At 35.8% G+C, this 23,203-nt stretch overlaps 1 protein-coding gene across 7 annotated transcripts in view; it reads right to left on the bottom strand.

Moving 5' to 3' along the window:
• The window catches only part of SGMS1 (sphingomyelin synthase 1), a 285,202-nt gene that overhangs the window by 128,019 nt on the left and 133,980 nt on the right, over nt 1–23,203 (bottom strand). For 6 of the 7 annotated variants that reach the window (XM_012762881.3, XM_012762877.2, XM_012762875.2 and 3 more), the window contains 2 exons: nt 16,454–16,496; nt 10,783–10,926 (listed from right to left, as the gene is read on the bottom strand). The gene's annotated coding sequence lies outside the window, so the exon portion shown is untranslated. The remainder of the gene's footprint in view (nt 1–10,782; nt 10,927–16,453; nt 16,497–23,203) is intronic. The other variant, XM_012762883.2, reaches the window with a different exon arrangement.

Genomic DNA, 23,203 nt, shown 5'->3' with positions numbered 1-23,203 from the left:
AAATGCATACATAAACATGAAAGACTATTTTTCTCTTAATTGATTTAAAACATACATGACTGCTTAATATATACTATATTAAAAGTTTAACACTGTATTGTATAGTATGTCACATATATGGCTATAAAATATATGAAGACAACAGGATAACAGGGAGGGGAAAATGAAACCATATTATTGTAGGTTTCTTACATTTTACAGGAAGTAATATAATATTAATTCAAGGACAATTTTTAAATTAAGAATGAATACTATAATCTGCAGAAATACTATAAAAACAATAGTGCAAAAAGGTATAGCTGAAAACCTAAGAGAAATTAAAATGTAATACTAAAAAATATTCAATTAAACAAAAAGAAGGGAAGAAGGGAGATATAGATTTTAAAAGTCTAAAGGATCCAACAAATAAAAAACACATTTGAAAATGGTAGATCTAAAACTAACCATATCAATAATTACAGTAAATGTAAATAGACTAACCATTCTAATTAAAAAGCAGAGATTGTCAGAATACATTAAAAAGCAATATCAAACCTACAACAGATGCATCTTAAATACAAAGTTGCAGATAGACGAACAGGTAGAAAAGGATATAGCAGTATGATCTCAATACAAAAATCATAAAACATATGTGCAAAAATCCTCAACAAAATATAGTACTGGCCTAAGAACAGATGACTAGAATAATGGAGCAGAACAGAGGCCAGAAACAGACATATCCATATATGGCCAACTGATTTTTTTTGACAAAGATGTCAAAGCAATTCAATGGGTATGAAGAAAATCTTTTCAACAGACTGGGCAGCAAGAAGTAAATATTCATATGAAAAAAATTAACAAAAATTACTTTGAGAGAGGTCATAGAATAAATCATAAATGCTAAAACAATAATGCATTTCTAGGAAAACATAGGAAAATGTCTGTGACCATGTAGTAGGCAAAGCTCTATAGATAAAAGAAAAAACTGATAAATTGGACTTAATCAAAATGAAAATTTCTGCTTTTTGAAAAACACAATTGAGAAAATGAAAAGGCAACCGCCAATTGGGAAAAATTCACCATACATATATCTGGCAAAAGACTTGTATCCAGAATACATAAAAAAGAACTACTATAATTCAATTATAAAAAGTAATACAACCTACATTTGAAAATAGCAAAAGGTTGAACTAGATACTTCATAAAAGAGAACACATGGATGGTCATATACATACATGAAAAAAATTTCAGCATCATTAGTCATCAATGAAATCACAAGAAACCACAGAAGACCACATCATACCCACTAGAATGCTAATATTAGAAAGACTGAAAAAAAGCAAGAGTTGGCAAAGACTTGGAATATATCAGAGCATCTCATACATTGCTGATGGGCACGTTAATTATATAACCCTTTTGGGAAAATGTTTGACACTTAATAAAATTAAGCATATACTTCCTCAATGATATGCTTTTAAGTACATATCTAAAAGAAATGAAAACTTAGGTCTGCAAAGAGACCTGTACAATAATGTTCACAGTAGTTACATTCATAATAGCCAAAAACTGTAGCCCACCCAAATGTCCAAGGGATACTACTCGACAACACTAAGGAGCAATCTATTGATATATGCAACAAGTACGAACCTCAAAAACATCTTTAAGTGGAGCAAAAGACGCCAGACACACAAGTACATCTGGTATAACTCCATGTATTTAAAAAGTTCTTGAAGAGGCAAAATCTGTTGATAGAACAACATTAGCATTTGCCTCTGGGATGGGACAACTGAACCTTTCTAGGATGATAGAAATGCTCTCTATCTTGACAGAGTTGCTCATTCACTGATCAAATTTGTACACTGTACACTGTATAAATCATACAAATTTTAAAATAGTTCACCAAAAAAATTTTCTTTGAATGAGTTCCTGTGAGAGACCGTATGAGGAGATACGGTCTATCACAGGTCAAAAGTATTTCTCTTCTTCTTATCTTGAGGACAACTTCTAAAGCCTCAGTAACGGAAGGTGTGTGTGTCTAATTTTCTCATGCCATTTTTTAAATGTACACCCAATCAAAACAAAGGAAAAAGAACTATTATCTGCTTCCCATCAAAATATTCTTTTGAACCTTTGTTCCAACCCAAAGGAATTAAACGCAATGTGTCCCTTTGGTTTTATTTAATTTTATTTACCCATTAAAATTTAAAGGTTACTTGTAACAATGCAAGGGGAAAGAGACTCAAAAAGAAAATAAACTATAAAACACAAATCCAAATGTTGTAGTGTCTAGGAAAACAAAAAACTGATGTTGAAGATTTCTCAGTCTGGTGGACATGAACATCACATCATATGTTATCAGGCAAAAGCAAATTAAAACAATAATGACATATCCAGGCTCTGTGGCAAGTGAATGTAGTCTCAGCTAGTTGGGAGGCTGAGACAGAAGGATCACTTGAGGCCAGCAGTTCAAGGCTGCAGTGCAATACGATTGGGCCTGTGAATAGCCGCTGCACTCCAGCCTGAGCAACATAGTGAGACTCCATTTCAAAAAAACAAAAAAACCTGTTATACTGCTGTACACCTATAACAATGACCAAAATCTAGAACTCTGATACCACCAAATGCTGGGCAGGATTTGAAGGAACAGGAACTCTCATTCAGTACTGATAGGGATAAAAAAATGATACAGCCAATTTGGAAGAGAGTTTGGCAGCTTCTTACAAAACTAAACATACTCTTACTATATGACTCAACAATCAGCCTCTCTATTTTTATTCCAACTGAACTGAAAACATAAGTCTGCACAAAAACCTGCACACAGATGTTTACAGCAGTTTTATTCATAACAGACAAAACATGGAAGCAACCAAGCTGTCCTTCAGCAGATGAATGGATAAACTGTAGCACATAAAGACAATAGGATATTATTCAGTACTAAAAAGAAATAAGCTATCGATATCAAACCATGAAAAGACACAGAAGAAATTTAAATGCATATTAATAAGTGAAAGAAGCCAAGCTGAAAGCGTACATTTTGTATGATTCCAACCATATGACATTCTGGAAAAGGCAAATCTATGGGGAAAGTAAAATGATAAGTGAGTTGTAAGGAGTTGGGGGAGGCAGGGGTGAACAGGTAGAGCACAGATTAGAGCAGTGAAATCACTCTGCATCACACTTTAATGGAGACACATGTCGTTATAAACCCATAGAATGTGCAACATCAGCAGCGATCCCTACTAACTTGGAGCGAGAATGATGTGTCAATGTAGGTTTATCAACTGTAACAAATGTCCCACTGTGGTGAGGAACATTGATATGGGGGAGAGACTACGCATATGCTTGAGAAAGGGAGTATATGGGCAATGCCTGTACTTTCTGTTCAATTTTTTTATGAACCTAAAACTGCTCTAAAAAATAAAGTCTATTAAAAAATAATACCACCACCAAACTAAAGGCTATGAATAAAAGGAGACCAGAACTGTTGTTAAATAGTACTACCACAAAGGCCAGAGAACCAATTACCAAATGCTTATTTATTTTGAATATTGGTATTTAAAATTACTCAAAATACACAAACATCTTTGGCATAAGAGTGTTTCCCTTGAATGTCACCTGAATTGATTCAGGACAATCTAACACTCTTTCTATACTTAAATCTTTTCTTATACAAAAAAGAATAAATGGCCCACACAAAGGAAGACAATTTTACTTCATCTATCCTCCAAGCTTTCAACCTTCACATTAATGTTTCAGTCATCCTCACAAACTGGTTCCAAAAGAGAAATTACACTGTAATATTGGTATTAGAGTAGGTTCTTATTGCCACTGAAATTCAGTGAATTTGGCTAAAAAATCCTAAAGCAAAGCACTTTGGCCAGGATTCTAAGGATGAATATGAGGGTTACTTAATGTTTAATACCAAAGTCACAATACCAAAGCAGCACATTCATTGACAATTATTTCATCTAAGAATTTTGAAAAGTTTTTCTTCGTTCTGGCCGAGAAAGAAAAGTAGCACAACTGGACTCAAATCATCGCAAATACTCCCAAATTCAGCCGGATGGTGTGGAAGTACAGCACTCTCCATCCCGCCTACAGGAAATGGGAGAGGAGTGAGGTCTCAGTACAAGACCCCATATCAAGGTAGCCCATGTGGTAGATTCACTTAACCCACTACTAATTTAATGTTTCATTATTCTGACTTAGAAATGACCTGTACACCACCATCCTGGTGAGTTACCTTTTCGTAGGCTCCGCTTAACACTAATGAAAGAGGCAACGTCTCTTATAGAATGAAGAAGAATATGCCCCGTCTCTATTGCTGTCATACTCTCCCTTCTAAGCTACTGCTTGTGTCAGTTTCTACAAAAGTAGGAGTTTAATCTTTTAAAATCTCACAAATAAAACAAGAACAGAGAAATTTTAAAGCAAAGTAATATTTTTTTTAAGAAAGAAAATAAAAACCAGGAAGAGTAGCTCCTAAAAATTATTTCTTAACCTTAAGAGTCCTGCGAAGAGGTTATAATTTTGAGATTCTCTAGTTGAGCACAGAAAAAAACTAATTTACCTACCTACCTATCTGTTCCTTTTGCAGATACATCTAAATCTTAAATGCTCACAATGTAGAACACATTTTGCTATAAGCTGGAAAACTTCCTAAGATGAACAAGAATTTCCTTTTAGAGTAACCTAGGATAGTGGAAAAAGCACAGGCTTTGACTACAACAAATCTGGGTTTGAACAAGCAATCCAGTGCTTATGATCTGTATATTCTTCGACAAGGCTGAGTGTAGGTTTTCTGAAAAATAAAGAAAGTATCTGTACTTACCCCGGCCTATCCTTGCCTAGGATGCTCTTGCCCTAGACGTAGCAGGCTCACACCTCCCCCTCCCCTTCATGTCCTTACCTGGATGCTCAGCAAGGCCTTCCCTGGCTTCCCTACTTCAGATTACAGTGTAGGTACATGCACACACACACACACACACACACACACACCACTCACACTCACACTCTCCATCTACTTCTCTGCTTTATTTTTGTACCACCCTGAACATCACTTAGCATACATGTAATTTACTTATCTAGTTTATCATCTTTCTCCCACTAGACTGTGAGCTCCATGGTTGCTCTTTTTTTGTTGTTGTTGTTCTTGTCAATTTTGTTCACTGCCTAAAGTGTCAAAAGAAGGGCCTAGAACATGAAGTGACACCACAAATTTATTGCATGAGGGAAGGCAGTGAAGGTCCTGACGAGGTTCCAGGGTTTTCATCAGAGATCACGTAAATAAAGACCTCAGGATATAAAAGGCACTTAGTTAACAGTTGATATTATCTTTAGAGAAGAGACTATATGAAATCATTAATAGAATATTTCTCAAAAAGCAATGAGAATGACATTGCTATGTCAGAGATGACACAAGACAGCTGACTGATTAAGCAACAGAAAATCGAAAGAGAAATCACTGCTATAAATCCATGGGAGTGAGATCATTTCATTCTGGGTTATTCTACAAGATGAGACTAAGAAATTTATACTTTACAGAAAACAACGTTTAAGAGAAAAGTGAGCATGAAAGCAGATTATGAATTTCAAGTCGATGTTATTTATGTGTTCTTCATCCCCTGGCTAACCACTCCCCAAATTGGGGACAATAACTGAAAAAGATAACTAAGTCAGTTTCACTTTACTTTGATACATTCACTTTGACAGAGGAAAAAGCAATAGAATATAAAAATATCAGGAAAATAATCATGCCACCAAATATTTTTAACAACTGCTTTTCTGACTGTGTGGGAGTTTGTAAGTGAATGTTAATAATTAACGTTTTCCAACAAACATTTTGGAAGAAAAAGATTCCATGAATGAGCTATTACTTATCAAATCTTTGTTTCTACTATGGTTTCTTTCCCAAATTAATACAGGAAGAAATAAATATATAAATCAATACAGAAATACTCAACATGTTTTTGAAGGTGATATAAAAAATTATCAAAAGCACCAATATTAAAAACTCCTGCATAAAAAGAGAAAAAGATTTATCCACTCCAAGAAAGCTTTCTTCACTTCACTGAAGTATTTCCTAAGTCTTTTAAAATTAGTGCACTTTCCTTGTCAACTTAAATTTATCAAATTTATTTAAAATATCATTAATTTTCAGAATGTACTCATTCCATTAAAAATATCAACACTTGTGATAAGAAAAATAAAACTGAATGAAGTTTATGTTCTCTAATTTGAGCAAAAAAATAAGAGGATGCTTCAGATTAAATAATTTTAAAGCCTAAAAATATTCATAATATGGACACAATTTTCTTCCTCAGAAACTACTTCTAACTTAAAGTAACTATTGCAATATATTTTTTAAAACAACCATTTTTTCATGACTAAATGTGGAGACCTGTCATACCAACACATTTTACAAAACTAAAACATTTAAACACAACTACTCAAAAAGCAATCATAACAACCTTTTCTAAGCCCTCTAAATATTAATTTTAAAATTTCAAGTAATAATTTGGTCTTACGTAAGCATACAGCAGACAAATCATGCTATTAACCCAGCTGGCATGTTTACCATGTTATGTCTCTGGTACCTTTCAGCAAATATTTAAAATATACTACTAACTTTCAAAATCTCAAAGTACATTACAGTACAAGGCAATCATCATCCCCACTCTGATCAAAATTTGAACATTCTACCAATTGAAATCAATGTTTATTCCATTTAGTATTTGCTTAATACCATAATAGATGTTAAAAAATTATTCATTAGCTTAAGTCACCCAAAATATATTGCTGTTTCTAGGAAATTATGTTCTAATGTAGGAACACAGACTAAGAGATAGCCAGAGAGGGCTACTTGCATAGAGCAGTAGCATGAGTAGCAGGTCCCCTCTGCAAGATTAATATAACATGAGATTCTGAAAAAAAAAAAAAAAAGAAATTAAAGTTTGCAACAGTGTGTGATTCATTTGGGTGAGTGGCACATGTACGTGTTACACATTTCTAACAGATGGCAATGCTTCTCACTATATATACCCGTATTTAGTGCTCCAAGAGTACAGAGTCAGCTGAATTTTTAAGTTGTAAAACTGATTTGGCACATTATACATTTAAACCATAACATTAAAAATATCATCTTGAGACTAGAAATTTTTGTTTTGTTTTGTTTTAGAGACAGGGTCTTGCTATGTTGTCCATGCTGGTCTTGAACTTCAGGCCTCAAGTGATCCTCCCACCTCTCCCTCCAAAACAGCTGGGGTTACAGGCTCAAGCTACTGAGCCTGGCCGAGGCTAGTTTTTTTTTTTTCTTTAATCATTAGCATATTCTACTAATTACAACTATTTTGCTTACAAATAATATTCCACTAATTTAAAATCAAATGAAATACTAATGCTGAATGAAATGACCAAGGTACACTAGACAACTCGATCAGGACATCATTATATGGACCCATGGCAGATATTATGTAACAAATAATATTTCCTTATATTGAGTGTTACTTAGGGATCAAATACTATTTAGAAGGGAACAATTATATGATACAGTCAAATATTAGATAATTAATACAATCAATGAACAGAAGTAAATCTCATTTCAATAAATAATATCTCCAAGATATCCAAGTCTCATTCTCCACCTCACTCCTATCCTAATGTGACTGCGTACAGCAGACATTCAAATTAAAAGAATAGGCTGGGCTGCACCTAAGTCTTTAACATACGCTCTGCCCTGTCTTCCCACCTCATCTATTAGAAGCCGCTACTAAAAATGAAACAACAAAAATAGGTTTTCCATTTTCGCGGAATGATACACTACATACCTTAAACTACTCTCCTAATGAAAATAACTGAAAAAGAAGAATGAAGTGTGTCTCTGTAAATGCACCAGTGAGGAGACAATAAAGTAAGGAATTCAGAGAGGCCAAAACAAAAGAAAAGTGAGAATGCATGAATGCCAGGAGGTTCAAAAACACCAAAGCCAGAACCCTGGCCATCTTGAACTTCTATTATAATGACTGCATGGAGCAAGGGAGAGAAAAGACACGGCCAGGACCACTCCAGCTGGTGAGTTTAACAGACCCCTGTACGAAACCAAAATCTCACAGAACTATACCTTCAGTATATGGGCAAATTAGAAATAAACTTGTTACACGAAAGGAGAATCTGCTTTTTAACCCTAACACTTTCGGGGTTAGGGGGTGGAGAGTTGAAAATCTTCCTTCAGAATTCATAACCAACAACTAGTACTCATGTGGTTTTGTGGTCCAAACCCATGCTGTGTGTTTCAAAAAACCTCAAGCAGAGAATTTAATTTAAAGACTGCCCAGACTGATAGTGCCTACAAGCACCTGGCATGAACAAATACTATCTGGAAAAGTCTCCCTTACATCTAGGCCTCAGAAAACTCACACAGATAAAACTTCCAAAGAATATAAGCTCCTAGTCCCAGTCAATAAATCATAAAGACAGAAGGAACTAAGATATCATGAGAGAACCAACAGAAACAGGCAAAATGAATCAGATCTGAAAGGACATCAAATACTTGGATTATCAGCATAAAATAAGAATATTTAATATATTTCAGTAAGTAAAAAAAGTTTGAAAAGGAGCAAAATTTTATCTAAAAAACTTACCATGCTGACTTGAAAAGGGAACAAAAATAGTGGTTAAAAACAAAAAACTTATATTAAGACATTCAACGTATTACTATATTTATTGGACACCTATATGCTAAGTGTTAGACCTTGGTCTAGGCTCAAGGGATAAACAAATCCAAAGAAACTATCCAAAACTGTGGTCCTATGGGAGGATGAAAAGGAGATGGATAATAGATGTTCGCACAGTATTACATCCAAGTTTCCGTTATGCTTATAATTATCCTACAGTAACACAGTCCTTCTTGGGTTGGTACTTAGTATAGGCCTCTAGTTGGAATTCTCATAGACTGACCTGCTTTTAGGGCAGTAGTTTTCAGAGGTGTCTCAGAAATGTTAGGGTTAAGAGAGATGAAAGAGTGATAGCAGTATTTGTTCCACAGCTCAATGGACTGCTAAAGAATTTTTCTAACAATATTTTTAACCAACAAAGACTGAGGAGCTAACTAAAGGATGTGCAATGAATATAATAGTTTACTGTTGGCACTCAGAATCCTTAATCAACAGTTAAAACTCTTAACTGTTTATTTATAGGACAGTTGATGCAGGGGTATCAATATATAAAGACCTCGCCATGAATACATATTCAGTTATTCAGTGAATACACTGCCCCATAATCAACTCAGCAAACACTGGATTAGCAACAATATTAGAGCCTATGTTAGAAAGAGGGCATGTTTTAATGTCTCATGCCAATAATATATTCTCAGTGAAATTATGAAAACAATGAATGTTGAAAATATTTAATTTTAATATGATGCAAATTAACACATGACTGCCACACTAGAAAAATTTTTTTTTCCTTGGGGCCACAGTGTCTTATTATGAAATTTAAAAAAAATAACTTGAAAAACAAAACGATCCTTTCTAACTTAATGAAAACTTTGTTATTTTTTATTGTTTTCTGTGTGTGAGTGCTATGCAATTAAATTAATATTAACTGTAGCAATAAGAACATTAAAAAATAAGATTTTCACAAACCAACTGCAGTTACATATGTTTCACGAGGCCCCAGGCTCAAAATAGCATGAGTTAAATACAACTCACGTGGCAGTTAATGGGTTAAGTGTGATAAATATAATTATACATTCAATAAAATGCCATGAAATGAGAAAAAAGTAGAAAATAATGGTGAAAAAAGTTAGAGAAGAAGATTAAAATTCCAGAAGAATTAGGATGTTTTTAAAACCCTGCTTCAGAAAGGGAAACAGCATGGCATACTATTTCCACAGTGTACCATCTGAGACAAACAGGCCCAGTGCTGAATTCCATTACTGCCACTAACTCTCTAGCAAAGAGCAGACCAGTCATTTAACCACTTGGAACCTCAGTTTCCTCATCTACAAAATGGAACTTGTTTACTGCTTTCATGATGGTGTGACAATCAAAGACATGTGAAATACTTGATGCAGGGTACATCTGTAGTGTTCTGTATTGGTAGATGGAAAAAACCAAAAACCCTAAAGGATCAGGTGACATATAACATGACATAGGCTATGCCTTAGGAAAAGAGCCAGTGCCTCAAAAACCAGATATCCACTGAAGGTCACAGAACATGCAATACTGGGTAACCCTGACCTTGACGGTAAACATTGTTGAAAAGATAAAAATTAAAGGCTAAAAGCAAGAAAATGAAGTAAGCATTTAACAGGGGTCAAGGAGACAAGCAGGTCAAAGTAAATGACTAACAGGGAACTAGTCAATCTGGCACAACCACCAGCCAATCAGAAATGGCCCTGATGATGTTCAGGGTAAGAATAAAGACAATAAATAACAGTTCAAAGGATACATATTTGCTGAGCTTTGATACTGACTGCTCTACTGGCAGGAAAGAAGGCAAGGAGGTCTTTAGCTAGAAATTTGCTATCACTTTCATCTCATCAGAGCCTAAGGTTACCTCTGTCTTCTTTATATTCCTTGAGGCACTGGGAAGGACTCTCAAGGGGCTGAATCAGAGCTTCTCAGAGTGAAGAGTGACATCCCACCGCATAGTCAAGTTTAGAGAACAGCAGACACTAGTGTAGTTGAGACCAGAGGGTTCTGCCCTAAGAACAATCTCTCGTCCCAGAGAATGGCTCAACTTGACTCAGTAGAGCAGGGTGGGCTACATCAGGTTCAATACAAGCTCTCCATTATTACATACCTCCAACAGCTACTGTTTTGCATTTATTGATAGGTTCCTTTAAAATTATGCTCATGTACGCTTGCTGAAGCAGGGTCTTGTCTTCTAGTTCATAAGTTTCCCAACCAGATGCTTTTGTGCATCCCAAAGAACTCAATGGTGTGCCTAGAACAGAGGAGCAATTTAAGCTTAACCACTTCAAAATGTAATCACAAAACTCTAAAGCTAAAGAGACCTTATAAATCCAGTACAGCTCACTATTTTAAATAAAAACATCTAAGTATCAACTTGGAAACAAAAAATTCACAATAGAGCATCGCTACCTTCCTCCATCTTTATTTCCCCCTCCCTGACCCTCTTTTTTAGCTTTATAATTTTTGTATTTTTTATTGTAGTAAAATACAAATAACATAAAACTTACTCCATCTTTTCACATTAAAAACTAAGTCTTTAAGGTGTTTCTCCTTTTGTAAATTTATCTAGTATTTTTAATTATAAATAACTGATTATAAATAACTGATTATCACAAATTAAGTATAAGTTTGAAGTTTCAGCTTAAAACTGAAAACAAAAGTAACTACTGAGTTACCCTCTTTACAGGTTGACTGATAAAAAGAAAGTAATCTCTCTGGGCCAAAATACTAGCCTCATAAATGATATCTTTTACATTTATATGCGTGTAAATGACATACATTTTCTGGTAGTATAACTAGGAAGCTAGAGATAATGTTTTATGCCTGATAAAGAATAAAGGTTATTCATTTAGTGCCTCAGTCATAGTAATTTGTATTTACATGTGAAAAGACTGTGGAATCTAATGATAGCTAGAGAGGCAGCATCTTTCATTTTGATATTTAATTTAATCAGTGACATTATCTTTTTTTTTTTTTTGCTGTAATAATCTGTAAATGGGCTCTCAGCCCTTTCCAAGATCATATAAGCTCTATAGCATTGAGTATGTGATGAAAACTATGGCTATTCCATCCCCACACACAAATGCTCAAATTTTAGGAGAATCATGAACTCCTTGAATCATGATCTCCTGGACACCAGGATAAAAATCACAGGGGCTACCATGTACCAAACTAGACAGCTGATATCTTGAGCTAACTCATACACTTAATTCAATAAAGAAACAATTCTTAGAGAACAAAAGAAACCACCACTCTTTACAGTCCTAAGGACCTATGTATATCAGGCAGTCTCCCCATGTAATCATTATTTATCCTACTTGTAGATAAAAGCACTACACTTGTAAATAATCAAACACACTCACAAAGAAAACAGTTGTCACAAACTAAAACAACAAAACAAAAAACAAAACTAGGACTCTTGCCATTACATTAGCTTAAAAGTGTTCAATTAAAGCTTCAAAATAAAATGCATTTGCATAAAAGAACATCATTGCCTGATGACAACAACATATATTTTATAAACCCAAAGATAGAGCCAAGAGTGTTTAAAAAAAAAAATATATATATATATATATCCATATCCATATATCTGGAAATAGGGTATCTCTTTAAATTCAAAATCTCACAAAGTCTCAATAATCTCAATCTATTTTGAATAATAAAATAATGTTTGGGAAAGTAAACTTGATTCGTGCTGGAGATGCTTATGGGTCACTTGACAGAAGCTGGGTAACAAAAAAGAAGGAAATAAATAGATTTAACAATTATTTTTGGAGGTTGGACCTAACAATAGGAGATACCATTTTTTAAAAGCCTTTTAAATATTATTTTAAAAAGCCATACAGATTTGGGAGCTATAGATGGCCAATGAAATAGGCCTATTTATCTCTGTTTTCCTCTAAAGCCCCATTAAGATGATAGTAAAGCAAGAAAAAGATATACATCCATAACGACAAAAGGAATAAAAAACTGTATTAGAGCAGACAGTAGACTTCAATGTGTCTAGAAAGCAGAGGTGACTACAGAAGCTTAGCAGAGCAGGCAGGAACCTCACTGCCTGAGAAACAGAGTCAGCTGACTGCTGCAGTAAAGTCTCAGGAAATGGAGCTTCCAGTTCCTCCAAAAGAAAAGAATGGGGACACAGAGAGGTAGGACTAAAAAGGGGGTGGCTGGTTGACAGTCTGTATAAAACAGTTAGACCTTTACTTTATGCCATATACAAAAGTTAACTCAAAATGGATTAAAGACCTAAAACTATAAAATTTCTAGAAGAATAAGAGGAAAAGCTTCATGGCATTGGAGTTGACAATGATTTTTTTGGCTATAACACCAAAAGCACAGATAACACATGCACAATACGCAAATGGAAGTATATCAAATTTAAAAGTAAAGAAATAAGCCAAGAGTGAAAGGGCAACCTATAGAATGGGAGAGAGTATTTACAAACTATATATTCACTAAGGTGTGAATATCCAGAATACACAACAAACTCTTACAACGCAACAACAAAGAGCCAAATTAACACAGTTTAAAAGTGGGCAAAGGATATGAATAGACATTTCTCCAAACAAGACATACAAATGGTCAAGAAGCACATGAAAAGATGCTCAACGTCACTCATCATCAATCAAGAAAATGAGAATCAAAACCACAATGAGGTATCACCTCACACCTGTTAGAATGGCCACTATCAAAAATAAATTAAAAAAGCAAACAAACAACACCCCCTCACCCAGAAAATAGCAAGTGTTGGCAAAAATATGAAGAAATTGACTGGAACCCTTGTACACTGTTAATGGGAAGGTAAAAACGGTAAAGCCACTATGGAAAATAGTCTGGCAGTTCCTCAAAAAATTAAAAATAGAACTACCATATATGATCCAGCAATCTCATTTCTGGTATACATAAAAAAGCAATGAAAGCAGGGTCTTGAAGAGATATTTGCACAGTACTGTTCATTGCAGCATTATTCACAATACCAAGAGGTGGAAGCCACCTAAGTATCTGTCAACAGATGAAGAGATAAAGAAAATGTGGTATGTACATAAAATGGAATAGCATTCAACCTTAAAAAATAAGGAAATCCTATCATATGCTACAACATGGATGAACCTTGAGGACATTAGGCTACAGGAAACAAGCCAGTCACAAAAAGATAAATACTACATAATTCTATGTATAGGAAGTATCTAACATAGTCAAACTAACAGAAACAGGGTGGTTTCTAGGTGGTTGCTAATGGGGCTGGGGAGAGGAAGAAAGGGGTAGTTGTTGTTCAGTGGGTATAGAGTTTCAGTTCTGCAAGATGAAAAAGTTCTAGAGATCTTTTGTACAACCATATACACATAGTTAACACTACTATACACTTAAAAAAATGGTTAAGATGGTACATTTTATGTATTTTTTACCACAATTTTAAAAAAAGAAGCTTATCCTGGATTATCTGGGTGGGCCCAATGTAATCACAAGGGTCCTTAAAAGTGGAAGAGGTGGACAGAGGAGGAGATCAGAGTGACGCAATGTGAGAAATATCTGACCCTCCATAGCTGACTTTAAAGACGGAAGAGGGCTGGGAGCCAAGGAATGCAGCCAGCTTCTAGAAGTGAGGGAAAGCAGGGAAATGGATACTCCCCTAGAGCCTCCAGAAAGGAGCACAGCCTGTGGATGCCTTGATTTAAGCCCAGTGAAACCTGCATCAGACTTCTGATCTACAGAACTGTAAGATAATAAATTTGTGCTGTTGTAGGGAAAGGAAGAAAGAAAAGGCAGTTAGAACTCCAACCTGGTAAAGCCAAACAAATCACCCCTACTGAATCAAACACCAGATACGGCTGAAAAGAGGCATTAGGATTTAAGCATTCACAGGCTTTGATGCTAAGACCTCTGGTTCCCTTCCCCTGTGTGGCTCCCTCAAATCCTCATAGGCAGACTTACTCCCCACAAAAAGTAAACAAAGCATTCTTTTTGGAAAACTGAAAGGTCCAAGAAAGAAGATCTGCAAAATCTGATGCATGAGAGTCACCCACTGAAGTGTTCAGGTCCCTGTTCAAAAACCATGGAGTGAAGCTTTCAAGGAAACAAATTTCTGGTCTATTTTTTATTGTTTCACAATTAAACATGAACAAACAACTAAATCCTCACCATTCATTTGAGATAAGCCTCTAACATTAAAATCAGGAATCAAAACAAGCAGGTAAAAAGGGGCAACACACAGGAAAATCTGCAAAGAGCAGAAGAAAACAGCAAAATAATTCAATTCATATTTTCAAAGGAAATAGGAAAAAATTGCATCTGTGAAACAAAAACAGGATCCTATTTTTAAAAAGGAAATATTCAAAGACCACAAAAGATTAAATTCAAAATTACAAACATGTTAGCAGAAATTAAAAATCCAACAGATACTAAGAAAACCTCTTAGAACATAAAGCAAAACCACAGAGAGATGGAAAATAGCTAAGAAAAAGACATGTAAGAAATTTAGAGGATCAAACCAGCAGGTCCAAATACTCAACTAACAGATTAGTAGAAAACAGAGAAAAGGGGGAAAAGAAAATTATCAAAAAAATAGTACAAGAAAGTACATGTCCTTCCCAGATTGAAGGACATGAGTTTCTAGGCCGAGAGTAGCATGACTATAAAAAAACCATAGGAAAAATGTGCCAATATGAAATTTCAGAATTCTGGGGTTAAAGCATCAAACATTTTCCAGAGTCATAAAACAGTTCACAACCAAGTGGGAAACAAAATGGCCTGAGACATCTCAACTTATATCACAGAGCTCAGCCGCAAACAAAATAGTCACAGTAAAGGAAACATTTTTATTTAAACACAGACTGTAGCATGATTGCATCAAGAAAATGGAGACACAGGAAAAGTAGGCGTGTACTAAGAGTAAAAGGTAGTCTATGAGAAACAAATCCTCAGCACGAAATCAGTAAGGAAATCAATCGAAGTCTAAAATTTTAAAAGTAATCAATAAATGGCACTTAAAACATACAGTCTGGTGTTTAGAAATAGGTAGGTGAATACCAGAAAACACAACTAAATGAGTTAAAAAGGACTATCTTTAGTCAAAGTGGCAATAAGAATATAAAAAGAACAAAGAATGGCCACTGTAGTACTATTGGAATTATTAAACAATATAAATACAATCACCTCAAAAATAAATAAACGGATGAAGGAGAGAAAAAAAGAGGGAGAGCGGGAGGAAGGCAGGTAGTTAAGTTGCTTGATTTAACAAAGCAATTCTACAAACTATTATACAATGAAGATCTTCAGTGTTCATCCACACAGAAAGAATGAAAATAGCAAATGTCCTAACATTACGCAAATGGTTACTTGTAGCTTGGAATAAAATTTTCAATTACGGCACCATACATGAATTCTAAAAGTGCTGTACTGCAAATAACTAAAATGATAATATGCTGTGGAAAATTGTATTGAATACTTCAAAAATGTGACTCAAATAATGAAGACACTGATGTCAAACATGTATGTAAAGAGTTGGAAGAAAATTATTCTGGGGTAGAAAAAAAGCATTAGTTATATTACTTATAATATTGTTTTGTATAAATACATAATTGTTCAATATACTATGTAACTAAATTAATTAAACGGCATAAATACATATTTGACTATTTCATCTATATTCTCAAAATATTCCTTATATATTCAAATTGGCCACAAAAGAATTATTTGTTTAGATCTTCTCATTGGGAAAACACAGAAAATAGAAACTAAGCATAAAAGGTACATAAAGAAATTAAAAATCCATTTACCTGAATCATGCTGTTACTTTTCTTCATCAGTCTTCCTTCCAATCTAGGAGAAAATAATAAGTAAATTAAAGCACATTCTTCATGTAATGAACTATTTATAAGTAACAACTAAAATCCAAGGAAACTATTATTCACTTCTTATCTGTCCATAGAGGGGGGAAATGTTCTTTTCCCAATTCCCAGCTAATTTCTATCATGGTATTCAGAGTAAGCTTATATTAGGCAAAGCCAAGCAGAAGCAAGCATGTAAATCCAATGCCAATAAAAAACGGCACACCAAGTACATCTAATGGTATGAGTTTTAAAATGATGTATTTTTATAAATTATCTCCTCCCCATTCAGGTAAATAACTGCTAATTGGCTATACAGAAAAAGATAAAGAAGCAAGAAAGCACATTTTTCAAACCGTGAGAATTACTACCCCGGGGGTAAAAAGGGGTAGGAACATGTTTAAATGTTCAATGAAAATGCAATCAATAAGTAAGCTAAGCAGAACAACCACAGACCACATATATAAGTGTATGATCAAAGAGCTTATAAATAGACTTTAACCCACATCGCCCTAAAGGCTTTAAAATGCTTCCTCATTTCATTTCATGAAAGACTTTCTCAACTAAAGATGAAATGTTACCCTAAGTAAAATATACATGTGAAATTAGGGTACCCCATAAAAAAAGGAAAAGATATCTTTTAAAAAAATTAATAAGCTCAGAAATCCTTAGCAGCTTAATATATTTTCCTAAAGCGAACACCACTCTCCCAAAAGGCTATCACTGCCCTGACTTCAAAGAGCACACATTAGTTTTGCCTACTGGGCAAGGTGTTATTATTCAGGCATCTGTCTGGGAGTCTAAGAATCCCTGTATCTGGACCAACATAAAATGCTTTAAGGAGAGAGGAGCAAGTAGTGGCTGAGTGCAAGGTGGTATTATTTCAGGAAGATGTTAACGTGTCTAAGAAAGAGAGGTTGGTTGGTTGGTTGGTTGGTTGGTTGGTTGGTTGGTTGGTTGGTTGGTTGGTTGAGGTCAACCTTCAAGTTCTCCAGAGACTATAGGACAGAGAAGCTTTTTAATGATAGAAATAGAAGGGAAAGTGCCTTTCTATTGTCTAGATGAGTATATTATTGAAAGTAAGATGGGAGGAGGAGCAGAAGCAGAGGAAGAGGGGGAGGGGAAGAGGGAAGAGAGGCTGGCCTCCTTTCCACAGGTACAAAGACATCTATAAAATAAAAATAATAACCAAGCTGATATGTGCTAGAAGCTAGACTAAGTTACTAACACATCATTCTCACTCGATCTTCCAGTTCCTTTGAAGTTGGTTTTGCCATCTCCAGTCAACAGATAACAATACTGAGTCTCAAATCAGCAGTAAGGTGTCTAAAGTACAGTTGGTAGGTAAAGCAAAGCTACTCCTCTTTACAGCTTGTGTGCAGGGCTAAAGACGTCATCAACAAAAAAAGAGATGATCACAGGCATGAAACCATGTAACTAGATACAGAATATGCTGTATTGTCCTTGCCCGTAAATCATTTAAAGGAAAAGAATCAAGTTATTCAGGACCCACAAAATCTTCTGAATTACCAAAAAGTTGAATAGCTTTGTCATTGGTAAAGTAGGCCCACTTATCATTCTGTACCTCAAATGAGAAGTTTCAAAAGAAATCCTTACAACACTTCACAAGGTATAATTTTCTGACATGTTAACTGGTTTTATCACACTGTATACTTTCCCACTGAAATGGGAGAAATCTCTGTGTCTTAGAGATGGTCACAGATGCAGAAAGGCAAATTACCACCATAGAAATATTGAGGAAGCTGTGATAGTGCCACCTCCAAATGCCACACCTGCACAAACATTCAATTTCTATAAGTGCTTTCAAAAAGCACAGGTCAAAATGGGAACACAGTTCAAAAAGGGAACTTTCCATTCTTCCACTTGAGAGAGAAGAAATAAAATACCTACTTTTTAAGACAATATGTGATGTACCAAAGACATGTAGCTCAAAAGATCTTCCTGCATCCTCACTGGTCAATACAAAATCATTCCTCAATAACAATAATATGACTGTCAGACATCATGAAATACCTATACACTGAGTCCTTCAATAACCTAGTATGTGTGCATTTGGGGGCAGGTAAAAGTATTAGAATCCCCAACTTAATCAGAGGCATACCTTTAGGGTACCGTGTTGAAATAACAGTTCTGGCTTAATGATGAACATACCCAAATCTGCTTTTCAATACCAAATCATTTCATTATCCTTTCACTGTTTTCCAGTTCCAAATTGCTTTTGATATTGTCCTGAGTAAAGGATATTCCATCTCCCTCCTGGGAGATGGAAGAAGTGTGTTGTTAGTGAGTGGCTTGAGGATAGAAAACAAAAATAGGTCTGGATAGACTCTTAGATAACTGCTAAAGCCTCTGAGAGCACCATGGTGATTTTCTTCATATGAGATCTCGCACAGGGGATGCACAGTAAAAGCTGCAGGCTTGATTTTGCAGTGGACACATGACATGAAGATACAGTGCAAGAAGTTCTTTCTGGGACTGTATGACTAAGCAAGTTAACTATGCATAAGCATACCATACACAGTAAAGCATCTGTGGAAAAAGTTACCCACATTATACTTAAAAGGCCGTGGCTCTAAACTTTTAATCAAGACTGAGTAAAAGAAGGCAAGAATCTTTGCAGACATTAACCCAATGACATTCCCAAGAATACTAGCAGCAGAGAGGGCAGAATAAGTTACCCTTTCCCTATTCCCAATAATTCAGGTATAGCAATATTCAAACCCCTATTTGTTTTCTACTAGAGACTTCCTCCCAAGAAAAACACACTAGAGTAGGGTAAAAAGGAATTGGCATAAGAACAAAGGTTGTGGAAAGAAAAGATTAAAGTTCACAAAATTTTTGCAAGGCATTGGCAATCCCCCACTTTACAAGTGTACTTTTGTAGGACCAGCCCTTTCAAAGCTTATTACTTCCTTTTAAACCAGGGAGGACAGTGGTTTTATCTTGGGGGCCAATCTGACTGACAGGCAGTAGCTGCCCAGAAGCAATGCTGGCAGACAGTGCCAAAATCAACAATGGACAGTGCCATTGTCCACTATGGACACATGACATGGAAATTGCAGCAGGAATTCTTCGTTTTTGACAGCCCTGTCCCAAACCCTATTATTAGAGTTCAATTGTTTCTTCTCAGGGCGAAGATGGTATATAATTAGAGATGAATAATGCAGAGAGACCAGTAACAGCATACGATCAATGTAATTATATTTTTCTATTAAAACTGCACTTTATTAGAATAGTAAAAAACACTGGAAACTTTCTCATTCTTACTCATAAACAGCATGTTATGCATAGTAAAGCTTGGTTTAGCTGAACACAAAATCCAAAGTACAAAGTTAGCATTATCTTCTTTTATACAAAGTTGGGTTTTCTTCCTTTAATGTCTAACTCAATAAATACAGCTTAACTGAACCTTTTCTTCCTTACCTTTGCTTGGAGTAGAACCTTTACTGTCTCTTACAAAGGACCTGACCACTGTTGCAAGGTCTCTAGTTTTGGTGGCTGCACACTGCCAGTGTCCTACTGGAGTCCCCCACAAGCTTCCTCCTGCCTGCAGCTGGTGCCAGCTCTCTTCACAAGGGAGAAGGACCTTCCACTGCACTCAAGGAAAGCCTTCATCTCCCTTCCCTAAGCCTCACACTGCATTCTTACTTTTTTCTAGTCTAAAAAAATAATGCAGAGAATAAACTGAATGTCTTGTCCCAGCCCCTCCTCAAAACTTGTCTCAACTTACAGCCAATCAGATTCTCTCAGGTAAATCATGGGGCTCTTTTCTCTGAGCTGCTTGGCTGAGGTGTCAAAGAAAACACAAAACATAAAAAATCATCTCTTAACTACCCTGGGAGTTTAGCAACTTCCCAACCTGCCTCTCAAACCGGCTTTTCTTTTCCTATAAAACACATTTGAATAGAGGAGTTTAGAAGAACGGGTGTACCTAGAAGCAAAGGACAGACTTACACTTTATATATTAAAATGTGGGAGCTGAAGAAGATTTAATGGGGGATAAAAAATTTCAGAGAACTATATTCTTAAGGAGACAGTCATTCCAAAAGATGATAAAAGGGTGAAAGGGTGAAAGCAACTATACTCTAGGAAATGGTAAAATAAATTAATGGGAAGAAAGCAAAACTGATAAAGGCCAGGACTCTATTTTGAGACTGGCCTCAAAGCAAACAAAGGCTCCTTTCTCCTTCTCTCCTTAGCACAAACAGTGCCTAAGTGCCTTCGCTTAGTGCTGACCAAAAGGTACTTCATCCCTTCATTCAACAAGTATTTATTGAGCGTCAAGGTGGGATTATATAGAGATGAAAGACTGGCTTCCCTGAAGGAGCTCACAGTTTCCCAAGGAGAAAGAAAAACACACAAACCGGTATTTACATTTCTATCACAGAGTGATACCACTGGGGTAAACTTCAATAAAACACAACCACTTCCCCTCAGGAGCCAGACACAATTCCTGGGCATTTTATATAGCTCATTTGAATCCTTGAAATAAGCCTGTGAGACTGGCAAACACTGAAGAGAATTAGGGCGTATGGGATCCAAAGAAAGGTCTTTCAAACAAAGAATTGTTTTTATTCAATCTAAATCTTCAAATTATGGCCGCCTCCCCACATACAAATCTCAACCCCAATTTTACCATTTACAGGCTGTCCAGCAGCGTCTAAGCTTCCTGGAACTTTTACTGAGAAGTTCACAAACTGAAGAAATAACTTTCTAACATTGCAGGTCTTGTTATCAAGGGCCACATCAATAATGCCCTGTCTCCGGTTTAATGAGAGCAGTTTTGATTGTTTATAAATCCCTACACATAGATGTGCCAAAATAATCTTCGCCACGTGTTAACTAAGCACAGATACTCTCAGGACCTAGGACAGGACTGGTAAGCGCCCAGGAAATCCTGTCATATTTCTCTGTTACCAATCATCAAATCAAGGTTCTCAGTTCACCATCAAGATCCCCTCTACTTTCCCACAGTTAATCATTTATTTAAATTGAATCTTATTTTTAATTGAAAAATGATAATTGTATGTATTTATTGGGTACAATGTGATTTTTGATATGTTTACAATGTGGAATAAATAAATCAGGCTAATTAACAAATTCATGATCTCACATACTTATTTTTTATCGTGAAAACATTTAAAAATCTACTCTTTTGGCAATTTTGAAATATATAATGCTTTTTTTTTTTTAACTATAGTCACCATTTCTTAGATTAGATCTCTTGAATTTATTCCTAATTATAAATACGTATCCTTTGACCAACATCCCTCCAATCCCCTCTGCCCCTTAACCACTCCAGCCTCTGGTAACCTTCATTCTACTCTCTACTTGTATGAGTTCAACTTTTTTAGAGTCCCCATATATGAGATCATGTAGTATTTGTCTTGCTATATCTGGCTTACTTCACATAGCATAATGTCCTCTAGGTTCATCCATGTTGTCACAAATGACACGATTTCCCTCACCCCTCCTTTTTAAGGCTGAATTGTATCCCATAGTGTGCATATGCCACATTTTCTTTATCCATTCATCTGATGATGGATATCTAGGCTGTTTCCATATCTTGGCTATTGTGAATACTGCTGCAATGAACATGGGAGTACAGATATCTCTTCCGCATACTGATTCAATACCTTTGGATATATTCCCAGAAGTAGGATTACTGGATTGTATATTTTTAGTTTTCTGAGGAACCTCCTTTACATTCCTACCAACAATGCACAAGGGTTCCATTTTCTCTACATTAGTCATTATTTTTAAGACTAGATTGCCACCCACTCTCAAAAGATGTATTCACTGCTAGGTGTTTCCTCCTGCAGTTCCCTATAATGTCCTTCCCCTATCCTGCTCCTCACACTGTTAACCCATGCTCATCACCTGGCTTAGAAAGAATAATGGAAATATGTTCCAAAAACTTGTGGACTGGGAATTAGGGAATTACCTCCACATTGTATTTGAATACAATGTACTTTCCATTAAAACCATCTTTACATAGCCTTATTCCACTATCAAAACTTTTTAAACCAAAATAGGATATTAAAAACTGTGAATCTTTTTTTTTTTTTTTTTTTTTGAGACAGAGTCTCACTCTCTTGCCCAGGCTAGAGTGCCCTGGTGTTAGCCTAGCTCACAGCAATCTCAAACTCCTGGGCTCAAGTGATCCTCCTGTCTCAGCCTATGGAGTAGCTGGGACTACAGGCATGCGCCACCATGCCTGGCTGATTTTTTCTATATATTTTTAGTTGTCCAGCTAATTTATTTCTATCTTTTAATTTTTTTTTTTTTTTTTGATACAGAGTCTCACTCTGTTGCCCAGGCTAAAGTGCCATGGCGTCAGCCTCGCTCACAGCAACCTCAAACCCCTGAACTCAAGCAATCCTCCTGCCTCAGCCTCCCAAGTAGCTGGGACTACAGGCATGCGCCACCATGCTTAGCTAATTTTTTCTATACATTTCTAGTTGGCCAAATAATTTCTTTCTATTTTTAGTAGAGACAGGGTCTCGCTCTTGCTCACGCTGGTCTCGAACTCCTGACCCTGAGCAATCCTCCTGCCTTGGCCTCCCAGAGTGCTAGGATTATAGGTGTGAGCCACCATGCCTGGCCAAAACTGTGAATCCTTTAAAAAAAATAGTTCTCTTTGCCTGTGGTCCCCACCTCTGGGCCCAGGACCAGTAC

The sequence above is a fragment of the Microcebus murinus genome, chromosome 14, assembly GCF_040939455.1.
Source record: "Microcebus murinus isolate Inina chromosome 14, M.murinus_Inina_mat1.0, whole genome shotgun sequence".
Classification (NCBI taxonomy): Eukaryota; Metazoa; Chordata; class Mammalia; order Primates; family Cheirogaleidae; genus Microcebus; species Microcebus murinus.
This window is presented reverse-complemented; position numbering and strand designations above follow the sequence as displayed.